Genomic DNA, 12817 nt, shown 5'->3' with positions numbered 1-12817 from the left:
TCACCAACACTTTCGACTATGCCCTACAACTTTTCTATTGAAACATTTTGCGTGACACCTACCGGTGAAAAAATAAATTTTCCAAAACGGCACAAAAACGTTCGATTTTTCTGAAATTTAGTATCCAAAGCCTTCCATACCTAACAAATAAACTCTGAAAATTTCAGAACCCTAGCATAAATACATTTTGAGAAAAATGGCCTGATCGAGCAAATTGAGACACCCTGTATATAAATAAAGCTTACCAATTGCACATTTAAGGAATGGTATCCTTTCCTGTTAATGTACAAATGTTCACGATAATTTGGATCTCGTGAATTTGGAGCAACAATTGCAATGTGCGTACCATCTATTGCAGCAATGGCCCCCCGTAAATCTGGTCTTCTCCATAAATCTATACGCATTGTCAAAGTAATATTTTTCTGCTATGAGAAGATTTGATAATTACCTCAACTTTGTGGCTTCCCTTTCCACTTTACTCAGTGGAAATTTTATCCATTTTGGCATTACAATGCTGTTTATCGCATCGGTTACTTGATGCAGACAGCGACTGACCGTTGCCTGACTGACATCAAGAATCAAATCTTGGCCAATTGCTTTCTGGTAAGCGTAAAATCGAACAGCCATTATTATTATTAAAACGCTAATAATTACGAAATTTAATTCTTAAATTCATGGCTCACCTTTGAATCTACAGGGAGATCCGTAACTCTTACGTTGGACGCGTTTGACTCTAACGTCGCTTTTAGATTCTCGCAAATCTCTATTACTAAAAACTTATCTAGCTGAAATAAACTTCTAAACTAATTTTCCGAAAGTTCAAAAGCTTTTGATCTATCTCTTAGAACTCTCTCTCTCTCCCCAAACTCTTCGTTTCTTCCATTTCGGACAGACGCCAAAACTCAAAACTTGCGAGCTCTAAAGCAGCCATTTTGAAAATACCGCGATTCGAAGCGAAAAATGACGTCGTAACGACAAAGAAACGCGATTCCGACATCCCCAGCCCTGTCGTTATAATTCGCTGGCGATACGGCGATGTCGAAGTGAATTTTCGAGACAAGAATAAGGTTTTCGCCAGTCGATGTCGTTATGGCGATATTTTATCGATTTCGCCGTAACGACATGGCTATCGCCAAGACAAGAATAGGCCCCCAGGCGCGTTGACCGAATGCGTGGATGATGTTCCTGATCAATGCCAACGCTTAGCAATATATGGTGAACTGCAGTCCTGTCGGCTTTAATATCGCTAGAAGAGATAAGTGAGTGCGTCTACCGATAAGGGGCACCTGCGGGCGGGGGAAACGGGCCCCTATAGGGGCCCCCCTTTTGCGGCAATATTCGGCGGGGTCAAAAGGTTAGCTGATTTACGAGGTCAATAGGTTATCTGCCCCTATGGACACGATGCAAACAGCCGTTAAATAGGTGTGAAACGGACCCCCTATAGGGGCCCCATTTTGCGTACATTTTCGGCGGGGTCAAAAGGTTAGGTCAATAGGTTAGATGATTTACGATAGGTTATCTGCCCCTATTCCGCAGGTGGTGTGGACTGACACGATGTTATGCAAACAGCCGGCCAGTCATAGTTAATAGCTGGAGGCACCCCATTTTAGGTCAAAAGGTTAGCTGATTTACGATGTTAGGTCAATAGGTTATCTGCCCCTATGGACACGATGCAAACAGCCGTTAAATAGGTGTGAAACGGACCCCCTATAGGGGCCCCATTTTGCGTACATTTTCGGCAGGTCAATAGGTTAGGTCAATAGGTTAGATGATTTACGATAGGTTATCTGCCCCTATTCCGCAGGTGGTGTGGACTGACACGATGTTATGCAAACAGCCGGCCAGTCATAGTTAATAGCTGGAGGCACCCCATTTTAGGTCAAAAGGTTAGCTGATTTACGATGTTATAACCCATAAAACCCAAGGTGTTAACCCATTTTAGGTCAATAGGTTATCTATGGCGGTGACACGATGTTATGCAAACAGCCTACCCGTCATAGTGAATGTCGAGTTGGTTGGTTTTCGCCGACAAACACTTTCGGGCCCCCTAAGGGTAGCGTAAAATAGCGGGCGGTCATCGGTAAAAGTGTTTTGGGAAAAAAAGAGCAGAGTGTATACAAATTATAAGGTTTTATTTAGATATTCAAAGTTACAGTACATTAAGCGGATGAAAACGTTTAAAGATAAAACAATTTATTTTTAATATATTTATGGTTGGTAGATACCATATTAAACAAATTGTAAAAGTTAAATACACAAAACATATTTTGGTTGGCCACTGTTTCTTTAAAATCTTCAATAATTTTAAATGCTGTTACGTAATTGGACGCGTAGCGGACAACGGTATCATACCTTTCATGTTCATCCGATAGAAATAAATTGTTGGGTGCACATGGTTCTTTATACAATATTTCGTAAATTTTACGATAATTATCGGTTATAACGTAACCCATTAATTCAAAGAGTTTTTGGTTCACTTTAAGGAGTTGAATGTGCGAATTAATGAAATATTTGAGTCTGTCCAATTCTCGAGTTTCCGGCGCTTTGATTACGACCGACGCTTCGGATATCGTACTCTGCAAGGTTAATTCTTTTTGGTCAGACATGGCGGCGGTCACTAGCGCATCAGATAGCGGGAACGGTGATCGAAAGGGCAACCTTTGTGGATCATTTATTTGTTCCCAGTGCCCGTATAAATCGTCCCAGGCGCGCGAAGACATCTCAAAGACCTGGTGTGTGATTTTATTGCATAGAGCTACAGATATATCGAGCTCAGACGTAAAACCCGTAGTAACGAAAAGCTCGGATGAAAGTGAATACCGAGGGTTAATGTTACGCTGAGTCGGATCAAATTTAGACATTTTAGTAGACCCAGGAACGTTATCTACACAGCTTCGTTTAGACATGATGCTCGAGAAACGGTTTGTAGTGTACTGCCGATGGATGACGGGGATGAATCCCTTATATAGCGATAATAATTTGATGACGTAATCAGGATGACGTAATGGGTTGACTCAATGACTCACGCGATTAGTCAAATTTTGCGGTGTTATGTGTATAGCGACGGCCATATTGGTAAACCAAAGAGATAGAAATTCTACAAGTCCCATTAAAAGTAAAATCAACGCGATTAGTAATGCGTTTTTAGGATTGTTCGCGATAAGGCGAGTAACGGGAAAGGCGGGATCGTCCCTATTCGGTAGGGCTGGTGGAATCATCTGACATGATGTTATGCAAACAGCCAGTAGCTATAAACCCGAGTAATGGGCCCCCTACGGCATCTGTCAAACACTTTTTTCCACGTGCGAGTGGTGTTATGAAATAAATCCAAATAGTTCAATGGGTCGAGCCTTTTGTGTATCAATTCATAACTATTTTCACCGACAAACACTTTCCCCGTGTAACATTATTTTCAATCACTTTTACGATGCGCAAAGCTATCCGTCTTACGGAATATCGGCCCTAAGGGGTAAAGGGTAGATAGAGGATGGCCCTTGCCCCCAGCGCGTAAAATAGACACAGCGGGTGTCCCCTCTCGCTAGCTAAAAGTGTCGTTTTTACATCAGGTGTGGATTCTTCGCGCTAAAATGGTTATAACAAACGATTGTTCCCACCAAAAATGTAAAATCCATCTCCGCTGTTCTCGGATGAGGACGTAGCCATTTAAGTTTTTATCAATTTTTATATTTTTAGCTTGGCGATGTATTCCAAAATTAAATGGTAACCACGTATGCGTTACAATTTCAAGATGCAAGATACTCGAGAATGGTAAAATAGTCTATATTTAAAGTTAAAATGCGAAAACTATATTTGTATAGTCGAAATTTATTTTAACGTATTAAAATAAAAATTCATCTTTCTGACAAGAGTCTTACCCATCATACATACACCATCTAATCTGGAATCTATGTTTAACAATTGGAGGAATTCGTGTTTACGATAGGCTCTTTTTTAACGTAACTTAGTACATTAATTGAGTATTTTGAAATATTTTAATATCGGAATTTTTTTTGATGTATTAAAAGTAGAGTTAAGATGCTTTTATAGTATTTTCTATGTATTAGCATATCTGAACTTGCGGTTCAATTTTGGGTACATGGACCACTTACACGCTAATGATATTCAAATGAAGTTTAAAAATATTTCCATTTGAACGAGTCCCTCTTTTTATATCAGCAAAGTACTGAACGATTCTATCTTATGGATTTAAATAGTTCTAACAATAGTACAACTACAACATTTGAGAAAGACACTTTTCCCATTGTGAAAGTGGATTACAAAATAAGAATCACTTCAATTTAAAACGCACTTTAAATTTAAGTATAGACTATTTTACCATTCTCGAGTAACTCTTTTTTTCTTTAAAAGCTGAAGAAATATTAGAAACGACATTAGTGATCAATTAATTGTTTCCGAGTATGACAGACGATTTTTGATATTAAAGAGTCATTTTTCAAAAGTAAGATTGTTTTCGGTTATTTTTTTTTAAAGCTAGCTTAGAAATCACATTATTTTTATATATAATTATTTAGTTGTAATGTTAATTCTTAATTACTGGTAGCCTTCACTAGAAACTATTATAAGAATTATATATGAATTTATAACCAAGCGTGTATTTACCACTAGTGAATGCAATATCAGTCGAAGAATTGAAGAAAGACGGAATCACGTCATTATTAAGAACTGCCCTCACAAAGTAAACTTGGGTAAAGTAGAAGCGGAAATTGATAAACAACGAGTCCGCGCAGAAGCCGTTGCTCGATCGGGACTACCATCGCATCTTTTTGGAAATTTGACAAGTGCTTGGGTGGAACAAATGAAAACCCCTAAACGAATAAACAAAGATATAGAACTTAGACCATGGCAGAAAAGTTTATTGGAACATTTAATTCTCTCAGACAGAAAAATAATATTTGTAATAGGAAAAGATGGAAATGAAGGAAAATCGTGGATGTTAAATTACTTGAAATCCCGTAAGCCCGACTTTGTACATTGTCAGCAAGTGACAGTTTCGGGGAGTGAAATGCTTTTTCAATTGAAAAAAGTTTGCTCTGGTGTGAACCACTTTTTCTTTAACACCTTGAGAAGTATAAAAATATGCGACGAACACTTGGCAGTATTTGAAAGTTTAAAAGATGGTGAAATTGTTAGTACGAAATATAATTGTGTGAGTATAAATATTAGTACTCCAAATGTAGTTTGTGTTTTTGGAAATTATATGCCTGAATCTTACGGTTTAAGTTCTGATAGAATTGTACGATTTTATATAAAAAATAATTATTTATGTAAAAATTAATTATGAAATATGTATAGTAGAAATGTTAATATAAAATTTGCATAATTGAGGACGTGTGAATATAAAAATAGTAAACTTAAGGTTGTTTGTGTTTAATTCCCGATTTTTTTGGTATATGTTCATATTATAGCCGTCCTCAGGTTATCTATATAAAAACAAATGGTTGTACAAAAAAATGAAAAGAAAGAATAATAAAATTGTTGATTTAAACCAGAAAAGGTATGTCGGTCAAATGTTTGAGTTTTCTTAAATTTATTTCATATACATTTCTACATGTTTTTATTTCACTGTAATAAAGTCTCTAACACTTATGAATAGATAATTGTATAATTGATTTACAAGTTATTAGAGTTAGAAATTTAGTCTTAGCAATTGTTTTTTCACGCTTTATTTAAGTCAAGCAATAACATTTTTAAAAATGAAAGCTGTTAAACGAAATAAAATAAGCATTTCTGAACTTTTTATATTAATTATGTTTTATTATTTATAACGATATGGATTTCAATACATTTGAAGAAGCGAGTAAACTCAGCTTATCAGACTTGGGCAAAGTGGTTTTTAATTGATGGTGTTATATAATAAAATATACTTCAGCTTTTGAATAAGATTTTTTTCTATCCAACCGATATCCTTTATATAAAAGCTGAAGTAATTAATCCATTCAATTCAACAAGCATTAAAAAACCCGGTTCAAGTCAGAATAGCTGTGCAAAGTACTAATAACGTAGAAAATGTTTTTGGGGGTTCCATTGACCTGATGAAAAATTTTCATAAGATAAAGTTACTGGACTGATGGAAGCTTCAGTGTTTTCAGAGCGAAGTCTTAATTGCATATTCTAAGTTTTTTTAAAAACAAGTTTATTTCTAAAAATGAAAAGTACATGTTTTATCGGGGGCAAACTTTTTCCGTGTGAATGGAGAAATGATAATTAAAGAGTTAGCTATTTACGATACGGAAACGGAGAAGCATAACGTCTGGACCTTTAAACCACCATATCCATATTCCAGTCTTACGGAAGACGATAAATGGCATTGTAGATGGTTGTATTGGAACATTTGTGATCTCCGTTGGGACGACGGACAGGAAGACTACAACAGCCTAGGAGCCATCGCGAATTATATAAAAGAACAAGGGTTAAAGTTTTTTTTTGGAAAGGTTTAGTAAAGGCCAAAGTTTTATCGGATTTCATAGGAGTTAACGTCAAGAACGTCGAGGATTTAGACTGTCCTACCATTCTTTGTATAAGTGCTCCTAAACATTGTCATTTTCACCGTGACCCTAATAATTTCGCCGTTGTGAAATCTCACAAAATCGCTGTGTGGTACCGAAAAATCGTGTGTAAGAAAATATAAGTCGTTTTAAGATTATTTTTGCTACTTTTTCATCACATTGGTTTTACGTTATGTCTGTTTTCTAAAATTACGTTTCTTAAATAGCGTAACGTATTAAAGTTGAATAAAGAGTTTTTCATTTTATTTTAATTTTAGTGTTTTTATAATATCTTTCTGACTACATGTGTATTGTTTAACTTCTTTCATTTTTAAAAATGAAATTGCTTGATTTAAATAAAGCGTGAAAATTATTAGTTTCGAAATGATATTTACAAATCTTATCCAATCTAAAGTCCATCGTTCGGGTATTAGTAAGTATTTCATACAAACTAACTTAATTCAGTATTTTTAGAAGTGAAGAGAAAACACATTGTGAAAAACCAAATGAAAAGAGACTTTAAACGGTTTTAAAAATCTTAATATATATATTTAAAAAATCCAACGTTTCGGCAGTGTAGCATATGAAAGTATTAAGTTTCAAAAAGTGCATTTAAATTGAAGTGAGGCCTATTTTGGGATTCCCCTTGTTCCTCCTTCTTTCATCTCAGCATGTTTCCCCTTTTATCATGGTTTCTCTCCAAAAAATAGCCAAAAATCTTAAATCAGTAGGTCTCGCTCCTATTTATCTTCCACCATCCCAAATTGTCAGCTTTATTATGTAATAACAAAGAACCAACAAGGCCATCATTTATAAAATCTCCCGTGCTTGTGGTGATAATTACATTGGGCAATGCCGTAGCCCATTTCTTCAAGGGCGTAAAGAGCCCCAAAAATATAAACAACCCGTACAATAATTCTCCCCTTAACGAACACCTTCGTGTTTTTGGGGCCATAATGCTAGGTGGGGCTCAATAGATATACTAGCTCGACCCAAAATTATATAAAACAAATTTTAATGTACGCGAATCCATCGAAATCTAAAAAAATAAATCTGCGCAATGTTTAAACCGTGACTATGGTCCCTTTAACTTATACACGTTTTCTCCACTTTTTAAATGTTTTATGGACCTCACCCTCTCACACAGACAACAAACCAATTCCTCCTCTCGCAGAATCCACCCATTCAGACCATAGTAGCCTCGAGCGCGAACGAAGATATCGAGCCCATATAACACTTCGACGGGGGTCGACTCGCCTTTGAGAAAAAAACGCTCGCGGCTAAAGAACAGTGGCATCCACTATATGTATGCATAAATATTTTTTCGTCCCAAAGTTTTACCATCGTACTGTCAGACTTGTAAAAATCCCATGAAGAAGGAGGAACAGTTCCTCCGAAACGTTCGATTTTTTAAATAAATATATTGTGAATTTTAAAAACGGTTAAAGTCTCTTTTCACTAAGTATTTTATATATTTGAATATCGGAATTGTATTTCGTTGCGTTAAAAGTAGAGTTTAGATGTATAGTCTTTTTAAGTAATACTCGTGATATAGGGTCAAGTACCAAGCATATTTAAGTACTACAATGATATTAAATTAAAGTTTAAAAATATTTCCATTCTACGTTACTTTAACAACGAATATTCTATGACGTCAAAACACTCAAATCCATGTTTCAAATTCAAATTAACCGCGCAAAACACTTAAATCTATGTTTTCATTTGATTTTTAAATTAACCGCGACGCGCCCCCAGACCGCGCCCCCCCGAGAAATCCGCGCCCCAGACCGCGCCCCCCAGGGGAAATCAGCGCACGCGCGCCGCCCCTGGCTACGGCGAGGTGGGGAGGGCTTCGTATATCAACATATTGTGTTCAGGCCAACTTGTTCACTATGTTATATTGTTTTACTAATTTACGCGCACTGTGATTTTCGCAACTTACCATTAATATATTAGCATCTCTGTATAATGTATATAAACAAGGTATTTAACAATGAGTCGGTTAACGCCATGCAGTTACATTAACATCGCTGCAAAATATCGCGTTAATCATTCAATCAATCAGCTAAAGCACATATCGTGATGACTACATGTAAGTCGTTCCGGCTTCGTAGGTATGTCTCTTAAATAAATAACTAAATAAATAAATAAATCTAACCGTCATAAGAACATTTGTACCTACACATATTGCACTTTCATTACTTGAAACTTCAGATTAGTTAGATTGTATCGCTAATTAATCCACTGAATATTTTAGTATCCCGTTTTTGTGAATAATTCCAAACCGAGTTAGTTTTGTTTGAAGTTACGAGCAGACCTGTTTCAATAAAGTTTTAAAACGGAATTTATTTTTCCTGAGTGACAGAGAAAAGATTCGTTCATACCAAAAAAAGGTAACGTCGTCCATCGTAAGTTAATGCGAACTTGTCGTATTGTCGAAAACGTATACCGTTAAATTGTTAAAGCTCTCGTGGAGGTTTACGATAATAATATGTAATGACTAACGTAGCTAAACGATAATAGTAAGTTATGACTAACGTAGTTTAATGATAATAGTAAGTAATGACTAAACGCAAAATTTAACCATGGTTAATTTAAACTAGTAAATAGTAAGTAATATACTATAGAGACAGATACTTCATGGTTTAAAATACACTTTTATTAAAAAGAATATTGGGGAAGCTTTTTCGAGCCCACTCGTTCCTTTTCAACCCAGATAGAAATGGCTAAAAAATCCAAATACAAACAGATAGAGCGCGTAATCGGATAATACAGAAATATAAATTACTTGATCAAAAAATTTTACGAATAATTTTGAGAGCTTTATCTAGTGAATAAAAGTTAACCATCCCCGACCTCAAGGGTGGTATCGACTTAGATAGAAGACCCTATATGTTCGCGAATTCCGACAACGACCCTAATTTCAACCTATGTTTTTTATATTTTTTATTTCTTTCTTTTATTTTGTTTAATTATATATATTTAAAAATGAAGCTGAAACAAATTTTAAAATGACTTTGGTTTCCCATAAGACATGCTGAACACATATCAGTCGACTATAGCTATCTCAACAAGCTATACAGATGTTTCAACTCACACAGTTAACGTAACTTCAAGGCGGCGCGCGTGCGCTGATTTCCCCTGGGGGGCGCGGTCTGGGGCGCGGATTTCTCGGGGGGGCGCGGTCTGGGGGCGCGTCGCGGTTAATTTAAAAATCAAATGAAAACATAGATTTAAGTGTTTTGCGCGGTTAATTTGAATTTGAAACATGGATTTGAGTGTTTTGACGTCATAGAATATTCGTTGTTAAAGTAACGTAGAATGGAAATATTTTTAAACTTTAATTTAATATCATTGTAGTACTTAAATATGCTTGGTACTTGACCCTATATCACGAGTATTACTTAAAAAGACTATACATCTAAACTCTACTTTTAACGCAACGAAATACAATTCCGATATTCAAATATATAAAATACTTAGTGAAAAGAGACTTTAACCGTTTTTAAAATTCACAATATATTTATTTAAAAAATCGAACGTTTCGGAGGAACTGTTCCTCCTTCTTCATGGGATTTTTACAAGTCTGACAGTACGATGGTAAAACTTTGGGACGAAAAAATATTTATGCATACATATAGTGGATGCCACTGTTCTTTAGCCGCGAGCGTTTTTTTCTCAAAGGCGAGTCGACCCCCGTCGAAGTGTTATATGGGCTCGATATCTTCGTTCGCGCTCGAGGCTACTATGGTCTGAATGGGTGGATTCTGCGAGAGGAGGAATTGGTTTGTTGTCTGTGTGAGAGGGTGAGGTCCATAAAACATTTAAAAAGTGGAGAAAACGTGTATAAGTTAAAGGGACCATAGTCACGGTTTAAACATTGCGCAGATTTATTTTTTTAGATTTCGATGGATTCGCGTACATTAAAATTTGTTTTATATAATTTTGGGTCGAGCTAGTATATCTATTGAGCCCCACCTAGCATTATGGCCCCAAAAACACGAAGGTGTTCGTTAAGGGGAGAATTATTGTACGGGTTGTTTATATTTTTGGGGCTCTTTACGCCCTTGAAGAAATGGGCTACGGCATTGCCCAATGTAATTATCACCACAAGCACGGGAGATTTTATAAATGATGGCCTTGTTGGTTCTTTGTTATTACATAATAAAGCTGACAATTTGGGATGGTGGAAGATAAATAGGAGCGAGACCTACTGATTTAAGATTTTTGGCTATTTTTTGGAGAGAAACCATGATAAAAGGGGAAACATGCTGAGATGAAAGAAGGAGGAACAAGGGGAATCCCAAAATAGGCCTCACTTCAATTTAAATGCACTTTTTGAAACTTAATACTTTCATATGCTACACTGCCGAAACGTTGGATTTTTTAAATATATATATTAAGATTTTTAAAACCGTTTAAAGTCTCTTTTCATTTGGTTTTTCACAATGTGTTTTCTCTTCACTTCTAAAAATACTGAATTAAGTTAGTTTGTATGAAATACTTACTAATACCCGAACGATGGACTTTAGATTGGATAAGATTTGTAAATATCATTTCGAAACTAATAATTTTCACGCTTTATTTAAATCAAGCAATTTCATTTTTAAAAATGAAAGAAGTTAAACAATACACATGTAGTCAGAAAGATATTATAAAAACACTAAAATTAAAATAAAATGAAAAACTCTTTATTCAACTTTAATACGTTACGCTATTTAAGAAACGTAATTTTAGAAAACAGACATAACGTAAAACCAATGTGATGAAAAAGTAGCAAAAATAATCTTAAAACGACTTATATTTTCTTACACACGATTTTTCGGTACCACACAGCGATTTTGTGAGATTTCACAACGGCGAAATTATTAGGGTCACGGTGAAAATGACAATGTTTAGGAGCACTTATACAAAGAATGGTAGGACAGTCTAAATCCTCGACGTTCTTGACGTTAACTCCTATGAAATCCGATAAAACTTTGGCCTTTACTAAACCTTTCCAAAAAAAAACTTTAACCCTTGTTCTTTTATATAATTCGCGATGGCTCCTAGGCTGTTGTAGTCTTCCTGTCCGTCGTCCCAACGGAGATCACAAATGTTCCAATACAACCATCTACAATGCCATTTATCGTCTTCCGTAAGACTGGAATATGGATATGGTGGTTTAAAGGTCCAGACGTTATGCTTCTCCGTTTCCGTATCGTAAATAGCTAACTCTTTAATTATCATTTCTCCATTCACACGGAAAAAGTTTGCCCCCGATAAAACATGTACTTTTCATTTTTAGAAATAAACTTGTTTTTAAAAAAACTTAGAATATGCAATTAAGACTTCGCTCTGAAAACACTGAAGCTTCCATCAGTCCAGTAACTTTATCTTATGAAAATTTTTCATCAGGTCAATGGAACCCCCAAAAACATTTTCTACGTTATTAGTACTTTGCACAGCTATTCTGACTTGAACCGGGTTTTTTAATGCTTGTTGAATTGAATGGATTAATTACTTCAGCTTTTATATAAAGGATATCGGTTGGATAGAAAAAAATCTTATTCAAAAGCTGAAGTATATTTTATTATATAACACCATCAATTAAAAACCACTTTGCCCAAGTCTGATAAGCTGAGTTTACTCGCTTCTTCAAATGTATTGAAATCCATATCGTTATAAATAATAAAACATAATTAATATAAAAAGTTCAGAAATGCTTATTTTATTTCGTTTAACAGCTTTCATTTTTAAAAATGTTATTGCTTGACTTAAATAAAGCGTGAAAAAACAATTGCTAAGACTAAATTTCTAACTCTAATAACTTGTAAATCAATTATACAATTATCTATTCATAAGTGTTAGAGACTTTATTACAGTGAAATAAAAACATGTAGAAATGTATATGAAATAAATTTAAGAAAACTCAAACATTTGACCGACATACCTTTTCTGGTTTAAATCAACAATTTTATTATTCTTTCTTTTCATTTTTTTGTACAACCATTTGTTTTTATATAGATAACCTGAGGACGGCTATAATATGAACATATACCAAAAAAATCGGGAATTAAACACAAACAACCTTAAGTTTACTATTTTTATATTCACACGTCCTCAATTATGCAAATTTTATATTAACATTTCTACTATACATATTTCATAATTAATTTTTACATAAATAATTATTTTTTATATAAAATCGTACAATTCTATCAGAACTTAAACCGTAAGATTCAGGCATATAATTTCCAAAAACACAAACTACATTTGGAGTACTAATATTTATACTCACACAATTATATTTCGTACTAACAATTTCACCA

The 12817-nt window shown here is 34.9% G+C and overlaps 1 long non-coding RNA gene across 2 annotated transcripts; it reads left to right on the top strand.

Moving 5' to 3' along the window:
* Positions 1 to 1329: 1329 nt before the first annotated feature.
* On the top strand, positions 1330 to 5176 carry LOC149922124 (uncharacterized). Of its 2 annotated transcripts, XR_016477211.1 has the most exons (4): positions 1330 to 3621; positions 3694 to 3768; positions 4369 to 4459; positions 4627 to 5176. It is a non-coding gene; the product is annotated as an uncharacterized LOC149922124 (long non-coding RNA). The 2 variants fall into 2 exon arrangements; XR_016477210.1 differs by having other exon boundaries at positions 1330 to 3768; positions 4627 to 5172.
* Positions 5177 to 12817: the final 7641 nt, after the last annotated feature.

The sequence above is a fragment of the Leiobunum rupestre genome, chromosome 11 (genome assembly GCF_980474605.1).
Source record: "Leiobunum rupestre chromosome 11, qqLeiRupe1.1.hap1, whole genome shotgun sequence".
Taxonomy (NCBI): domain Eukaryota; kingdom Metazoa; phylum Arthropoda; class Arachnida; order Opiliones; family Sclerosomatidae; genus Leiobunum; species Leiobunum rupestre.
This window is presented reverse-complemented; position numbering and strand designations above follow the sequence as displayed.